Here is an 8,222-nt window from a genome sequence, read left to right on the forward strand (position 1 = left end):
AGGGATGAATAAAATCAGAATGACTAACAGTTTGAAACATTAGTTATGCAAATGCAACACAGAGGAGTCCATAAGCTAAGTCGCCACACTAATAACTCTTTAAACCAAGGGCTTCACACATTGCACAAGAACCTGGCTTTGGGGCGCCTGGGTGGCTCAGACGGTTAAGCGTCTGCCTTCCGCTCAGGTCATGATCCTGGAGTCCCGGGATCGAGTTCCGCATCGGGCTCCCTGCTCGGCAGGGAGTCTGCTTCTCCCTCTGGCCCTCCTCCCTCTCATGCTCTCTGTCTCTCATTCTCTCTCTCTCAAATAAATAAAATCTTAAAAAAAAAAAAAAAAAAAGAACCTGGCTTTGGTCCCATTGTGTTTCTGGCACGAGATTAGAAGGGCCCCGTTGGTTCATATGTTGCTTGGGCAGAGCAGGACAAACTGTCACAGGGATGGCATAATTTTTTAAAACCACCATGGTCATTTACTGCACTCGTTTCTCTAATAAGCTTGTGAAAATTAAAAATATTGATATATAAATGTAATGCATTCGAATTCCGAAAGATTTTTTTTTTGTTTTTGTTTGTAATTCTTTATAAATACATTAAAATGTCTCACAGCTTCTATCTTTACTAGCTATTACGGGTTTAGTAATTGCATAGTGTTGGCGGAAATGTGAAAAAACAATGTTTGTAGTTGCCTCTTAAAATGTCTACAGTATAGGGCGCCTGGGTGGCTCAGTTGGTTCAGCGACTGCCTTCGGCTCAGGTCATGATCCTGGAGTCCCTGGATCGAGTCCCGCATCGGGCTCCCTGCTCGGCAGGGAGTCTGCTTCTCCCTCTGACCCTCCCCCCTCTCATGTGCTCTCTCTCTCATTCTCTCAAATAAATAAATCTTTAAAAAAAAAAATGTCTACAATATATCCTCAAAAGTTGGGTCAGTATCCTAGACACAAAATTTTGTGTAATTCGTGTAGACTTATCCAGTTACAGAGTTTAAAATTCAGTGTAGCTTTTATTTCTGTAGAACTAAAAAGTAGTGCATAAAAATAAAAGCAGAGCAACATATCTTTTTGTTATGTGGCCCAAAATACCTCATTCGACATATAGAAAGCCCATGCAAATTTGTGTCATTATTTGGTATTATTCTTTGTTTTCTTTTTTCCTTTAATTTCTTTCCTTTTCTTTTTTTTTAAATAATCTCTACACCCAGCCTGAGGCTCGAACTCATGACCCCAAGATCAAGAGTTGCATGGTGTACCAACTGAGCCAGCCAGGTACCCTGTTTTGTTTTTTCTTTTGAAACAAGACTGTAATGACTTCTATTCTGTAGTCCTCTCATTTGAGATTTAAATTGCCCTAGAATGTTGCATAATATTCTGATTACCGCGGCTTAGGTTTTATATTTCATGTAAGAATATGGCACCAATTTATTCCTAAGAGGGATTATGTTTTGGTCACTTGTATTTTGCTTGCTAAATAACATATTGGTTACTTAGACTCGTGGCATGCTTTTCTCAAATGAAGATTTTGAAATTATTTCCAATGACCTTCTAATTTCTGGCCAATTCCTAGTAGACTATGGAATAAATGATTTTCATACACTAGTTCTTGTGTCTCCACTGTTATTTGGTTTAGGGAAATGATGTGTGTGTATCAGAAATGAAACCAGTGCAAAAAATATTTTGCACTGTTTTCATTCCTCGTTAAATATATTAACTTTTGGTTATAAAACACATTTAATAATAGAAAAAAGAAATAATTAGCTAAAATTAAATCCTTCCTCAGCCAATTTAGTAACTTAGCTATTTAAGTTATTAGAGACTGAAACTCTGTGGGGTCATGTGAGACCAGCTAGCACCTGAGAACTTGAGCTCCAAGGTAAAGGTATTTGGTGTCTAACAGTGTTTCCTATCATCTCCTGAACAAATGTCCGTGTTTTGTCAGACCAAGTGATGCAAGTTAGTATGTAGCTGCAACTTCGTAATATAAGTATCAAAATGTGGAAAACAGTGACTCCCTAATATTTGGCAAGTATGTTGTCTATTATTTAGGAGTTTCTCTTTCCTTGTGTACACACACACACACACAACCTTAATGGAACATTTTCACATAAAAGAATATCAGTGTTCCAGAAAATTCTACAGCTAAACAAATCAGTTTTAAAATATTCTTAAGTCTTTAAACTAATCAAAGTGCAATTACAGAGGCTTCAAATTCTTTTTTTTTTTTTAAGATTTTATTTATTTATTTGACAGAGAGAGACACAGCAAGAGAGGGAACACAAACAGGGGGAGTGGGAAAGGGAGAAGCAGGCTCCCTGCTGAGCAGGGAGCCCGATGCGGGGCTCCATCCCAGGACCCTGGGATCGTGACCTGAGCCAAAGGCGGACGCTTAACGACTGGGCCACCCAGGCGCCCCCAGAGGCTTCAAATTCTACCTTTGAAAGAGAATTCTTAACACTGAAAAATTATTGATCTGATGAGGGCAAGTCTCCTATTTATGTTTCTTGGAACTCTAGTTACATAGTGTTTCTGCTTCAAAGCCTTCCATTCTGAAAAGTAACAGTTTGTTTTATTAAAAGACTCTAGGGAGTCATAAAAAGAGCATTACAGATCAAACCCGAGGTAATATACTCTTATTTTCCACTGTTTTTCCCTATGTTCCTTTTTTTTCTCTTGTTCTTATTTGAATAAATGGGTCACACAAAGTAGATGCTTGTATGCTTGATAGGATTACTTATAGTAATGTAGTCTTGTCAGAATTTATGGGAAGAAGCTTGACTAAATGATCATTAGTTCTATTGTTCTATTACACTTTGTAAAAAGTAATGCTCAGGGTGCCTGGCTGGCTTAGTCAGAAGAGCATGTGACTCTTGATCTCCGGGTTGTGAGTTTGAGCCCCATGTTAGTGTAGAGATTATGTAAAATAAATAAACGAATAAACTTTAAAAAACATTTTAAAAATCATGCTTTTAAAAAACAGTAATAACTATCTTAGTGTTTTGTGTTTAAAACCATTATCTTTCTCTAAATATATGCCTATGTATTAACACAGGTTATGATGGAATAGAGTGAAAAGGAAATGGAACTATCTATGTAGCCTGAATCTCAGTCCCCTGCTACTTTTACCTCTCTTCCTCCCTGCCTCCATTCACTGCCTCTCTAAAGATGCATTAAGCAATAATAAAAATTGCTTTGATGTTTTTGGTGTCTACCTACAAATAAAATTTTCTGTAACTGCCATAAACTTATTATTTTTAAAAAGATTTTATTTTTATTTATTTGACAGAGAGAGACACAGCGAGAGAGGGAACACAAGCAGGGGGAGTGGGAGAGGGAGAACAGGCTTCCCGCTGAGCAGGGAGCCCGATGTGGGGCTCGATCCCAGGACCCTGGGATCACGACCTGAGCCGAAGGTAGACGCTTAATGACTGAGACACCCAGGCGCCCCGCCATAAGCTTATTTTTAGAAGGAAGCAGAATAACCTAGTGGTCAAGGTCTGGGAGCCAGATCCCTCTGAGTTGGAATTTAGCTCAGCTATTTTCCAGCTGGATAGCTTTGATACGTCCCTTACTCTCTTTAAACTTTGGTTTCTTTTGTGCATTAAATAGGGATGCCTACTGTGATGGTTAATTTTATGTGTGAACTTGACTGGGATACCTAGACATTTGCCAAACATTATTCTGGGTGTGTCTGCCACGGTGTTTCTGATGAGATTAACATTTGAATCCATAGACCGAGGAAAGCAGATTGCCCTCCCCAGCACAGGTGGCATTATCCAATCAACTGAAGGCCTGACTAGAATCACAAGGCGATACCCTTTTCTTTCTTGTAACGTGGTATCATGCACATTTCGTCATATCATGAACTACCTTTCTGCTTTCAGTTTCTATGACTTTGACTAGCTATTTCATATGAGTAGAATATACAGTATTGACTGTCCTTTTGCAATTTTTTTTAAAGGTTTTATTTATTTATTTGAGAGAGAGAGAATGAGAGACAGTATGAGAGGGGGGAGGATCAGAGGGAGAAACAGACTCCCTGCTGAGCAGGGAGCCCGATGCGGGACTCGATCCCGAGACTCCAGGATCATGACCTGAGCTGAAGGCAGTCGCTTAACCGACTGAGCCACGCAGGCGCCCCTGCAATTGTTTTATTTCACATAGGATAATGTTCTCGAGTTTCATCCACGTTGTAGTGTGTGACAGAATTTCCCTTTTTAAAGGCTGCGTAATATTCCACTGTATGTATATACCACATTTCCTTTATCCATTCATCTGTCAATGGATGTTTTGGTTGCTTCTATCTCTTGGCTATTGTAAATAATGAAGCAGTGAACATGGGTGTGCAAATATCTCTGAGATCCTGCTTTGAGTTCTTTTGAATGACATTGTATTTGTAATGTGCTTTTATATACCCACTCTTACCTGGCCATCCCATAGGTTCTCTTCTACATTTGTTTGCTTTTCCTAAACACAAGTGCTGCAATTGTACTCAGTCAGGGCCATGGATTCTGATGAACTATATCCCTGTGGGACCTCAGAATGCAAGCCTCGGCACCAAGCACCTGACAAACACACAATGTTAGAAGGAAAAGATAAACCAATTTGTGTAACATTATAAAATGAGATACCTAACTTTGTGTGAAGAATGAAACCATTTAAGATGAGCTCATTTACCTTGCCTCCACTGTAAAATTGGCTTCTCCTTGATTTTTGTCTTCATGTCAGAAGAAAACCCTTTCAGAGTTAGCTAACCTTCTTCCTATGATCATATGGCAATCATCTCCATTCCCATCTTCCCCTTTCTTGGCTTTACTGTTGGAGGGTAGTAATAAGAACTAACCTTTATTGGGTACTTACTATCAGGCACTGGTCCAAGTTCTTTTGTATGTTAACTCATTTAATCCTCACAAAAGCCCATGAAGACCTCCTATTTTTATCTACATTTTGCCAATAAGAAACTGAGGCACTGAGAGATTAAGTGACTTTTCCAAGGATATTCAGGTATATAAAGATATAGGCCAGGGCTTATGGCAGACAGGATGGAGGTGACCTTAGGGCAGCACTTGGAAGACACAATGAAGAATCTATCCATTGTTGGGGTCCTGTGCACAGATTTACAAGGAGTTGATCTGGGCTGCCATGGGCCCTGTCAGATGAGCATGCTGGAGTGATATCTGTTCTAGCCCAGCAAGCAGCTAAGTTAACCTCAGACCCCATTGACATTCCTGTGGTTGTCAAGAATCAGATAGTGTAACATTTTGATCCAGGAACATGACGGCATCATAGCCGCAGTGCACAAAATGGCCTGTTGACATCTCACATCAGTTCTCCAGCAGCCTGTCATAGGGGTTCAATCCTACCTATGTTAATTATCTTATAGAACTATGAAAGTTCCAGCAGTTAGGCCATTTGTTTATGTGCATTGGGCAATTTTCTATTAATTTTAGAGTAAGCTTCTTTGGGACACTCAACGGATTGACTTATCAAAATATTAGTAAGAAAGGACCATGTTTTGAAACATGGTTCAGGTCACTTGGTTTATAGAATTTTGTTATGTTCAGTAAATCTGGTTGGAGGAAGAGACAAGTGTATAAAAATACAGTGGTAGGTACACAGAAAATTAAGCAAATAAAAAAGTACACTTAACTACAGAAAAAACCAAAAAGTACAAAAGGAAAGGAATGTAATTACTTCTATTATTTGGATCAACTATGAATAATACTTACATAATAAACACTACTGATTTAACAAAAATTATGACAACTATATTGGGAGGATGAGAGGAGGGAAGGTATACGGTAGTGAGTAGGTGGTTTAAGACCACAGGACTTTCATCTTTTTTTTTTTTTTTAAGATTTTATTTATTCATTTGACAGAGAGAGAGACAGCGAGAGAGGGAACACAAGCAGGGGGAGTGGGAGAGGGAGAAGCAGGCTTCCCGCGGAGCAGGGAGCCCGATGCGGGGCTCCATCCCAGGACCCCGGGATCATGACCTGAGCCGAAGGCAGATGCTTAACAACAGAGCTACCCAGGCGCCCCAGAATTTTCATCTTCTATGTATGAAGTCAATAGATGGCTCTGAAATTGGTATATGAAGAAATAGCAATATAAGCATATTTCTGGAAATAAAACAAGGAGAAAGAGTTAAAATAGTTGTGTCAGTTTCTTAGATCCAGGTGACAGGATTCTGCCAGGCATGTTTAAGTAAGAGGGGATCTTAGTTCATAGAACAAGTCCTGGAACTATACCACAGAACTGGCCTGGGAAGGGGGCTGCTATGGCTGCCCCTAGAACCAGCTGCATCCACTGAGGTCAGGAAACTCAATCTGCTAAAACTAACCCCAGAATATATTGCCTCTGCTGTACTTACACCAGCAAAAATAGACTCTAGCCACCCAGCTGATTTCCTCACATTCTTTGCTTCTAAATCAAAGTACATGAACCTTACTCATATTCCCCAATTCTGTAGCAAGGGAGGCTGGGATTTTCCCCCTAATTCTACTTTGGTAAAGTGGGGTTCACTAATGGGGGGTTGTCAAACTATGGAGAGGGCACTATATAGTGTTTTGTCTCTTCCTTCTCTCACATGCTATGTCCCCAAATCACTGAAATTCTGTCTAAAATCCTTCATAAATGGTTCGTAAATCTGTTCACTTTTTTCTACTTTCCCTGCCATTTCTCTAGAGTAAGTCACTTCAACAGTTTCTCAGTTGGTCTCACTTTGTATGGTATTGCCTCAGAGCATGGGAAATAAGAAGCTAGAAGAGGGAAAGAGAGAGCCTTGGGATTTGTGGGTTTTCTAGAAATACTACCAAATTAAAATTTAATTGTAGACAGTGCCAAAGGCAGAAATACATCTACATTGTTTCCAAAGAGACAATTTAGTACTTTTCTTAACCAGAACAAAACTCCCCCCTGCACCTTCAGGTTGCCTTATGAACCTATTCAGGAAAGCCATGTGGTGTGGGGTGGTGCAAACTCTCTGGACAGGGAGGTTAGAGTTCAGGTTCTGTGACCTTCTTTACTCTTTCTATGGTCTTGAGCAGCCCCATAGCTCTCTGAGCTAATTTGTTATAGAAGCATTAAAGAATTTCTATGGAATGATCAGCCATTGAAAAATACTAAAATTGCCAAAGTGTCCAAGTGACTAAATAAATTATGATCCACCTACACACCAAAATGCTATGTAGTCATTAAAAAGAATGATGTAACTCTAAATATACTAATATGAAACAATTTCCAATATAATCTGAGTGGAGAAAACACAGTATAGAAAAATACATGTAGTATGCTAGCATTGTGTATGTCTGCATGTCACTGTGTGTGTGCTTTTAATGGATATAGGCATATTTATGTTTGTGAATTCACAGACCATCTTTGGAAGGGCGCACAAAAAGTGGCAATAGTGATTGCCTTCAGATAGGAGAACTAAATGGCTGGAGGCGGGGTTAGGTGGGGATTCAGTATCTTTTGAATTTTGTTCTTTGTACTTATATTACCAATTCAAAGACTAAATACAGGGGCACCTACATGGCTCAGTTGGTTGAGCATCTGACTCTTCATCTCAGCTCAGGTCTTGATCTCAGGATTGTCAGTTCAAGCCCCATGTTGGGCTCCATGCAGGGTGTGAGGCCTACCTAAAATAAATAAATAAATAAAATGTATAGCATTAAAAAACAAAAGACAAAAAACCAAAAAATAAATGCAAAATTTTTTAAAGAACCTGGAATTAACTCCTATCTATGAAGGCTGAAGAGATAAAGAATGAGAGAGAATTAAATTTGAGGCCTGGGTGCAGCGGGAGCTTGGAGCTTCTCTGTTACCCATACTTATCTACATCTTCACTTTTCTTATTTTGTGAAGCATTTTACCTTTAGTTTAAATATTTACAGATCTATGGTTTACCAAGTAGGGTTTTTGTTATGCCATAAAAAAATTCTCATATTTTCAAGTTTCTCTGCTTGGAATAGATGTATTATATTCTATTAAATATGCAAAATGTGTAAGTCATGAAAAGTAGAAGGACTTTCAATAGGAGGTTTTTTTTTTTCAGGAGTCTAGAACTAGTTATGCCTGAGAGTTTTATAATGCCTGTACGCAGCATTTGCAGTGGGCAGAATGCATGCACATACGTTATCTATCACTTGATCCTTTGCACAGGAGCTCCATGTGATACTTGCTATTCTCAGCTTTGTCCAAGATCTAAAATTAGAGCTAGGCTAACATT

At 39.1% G+C, this 8,222-nt stretch overlaps 1 pseudogene; it reads left to right on the forward strand.

Moving 5' to 3' along the window:
• Nucleotides 1-2,941: 2,941 nt before the first annotated feature.
• LOC118020397 lies at nt 2,942-5,307 on the forward strand (annotated as a pseudogene).
• The last annotated feature ends 2,915 nt before the right edge of the window (nt 5,308-8,222 follow it).

Source organism: Mirounga leonina, unplaced genomic scaffold (genome assembly GCF_011800145.1).
Source record: "Mirounga leonina isolate KUSES-001 unplaced genomic scaffold, KU_Mleo_1.0 Mir_173, whole genome shotgun sequence".
NCBI classification, from domain to species: Eukaryota; Metazoa; Chordata; class Mammalia; order Carnivora; family Phocidae; genus Mirounga; species Mirounga leonina.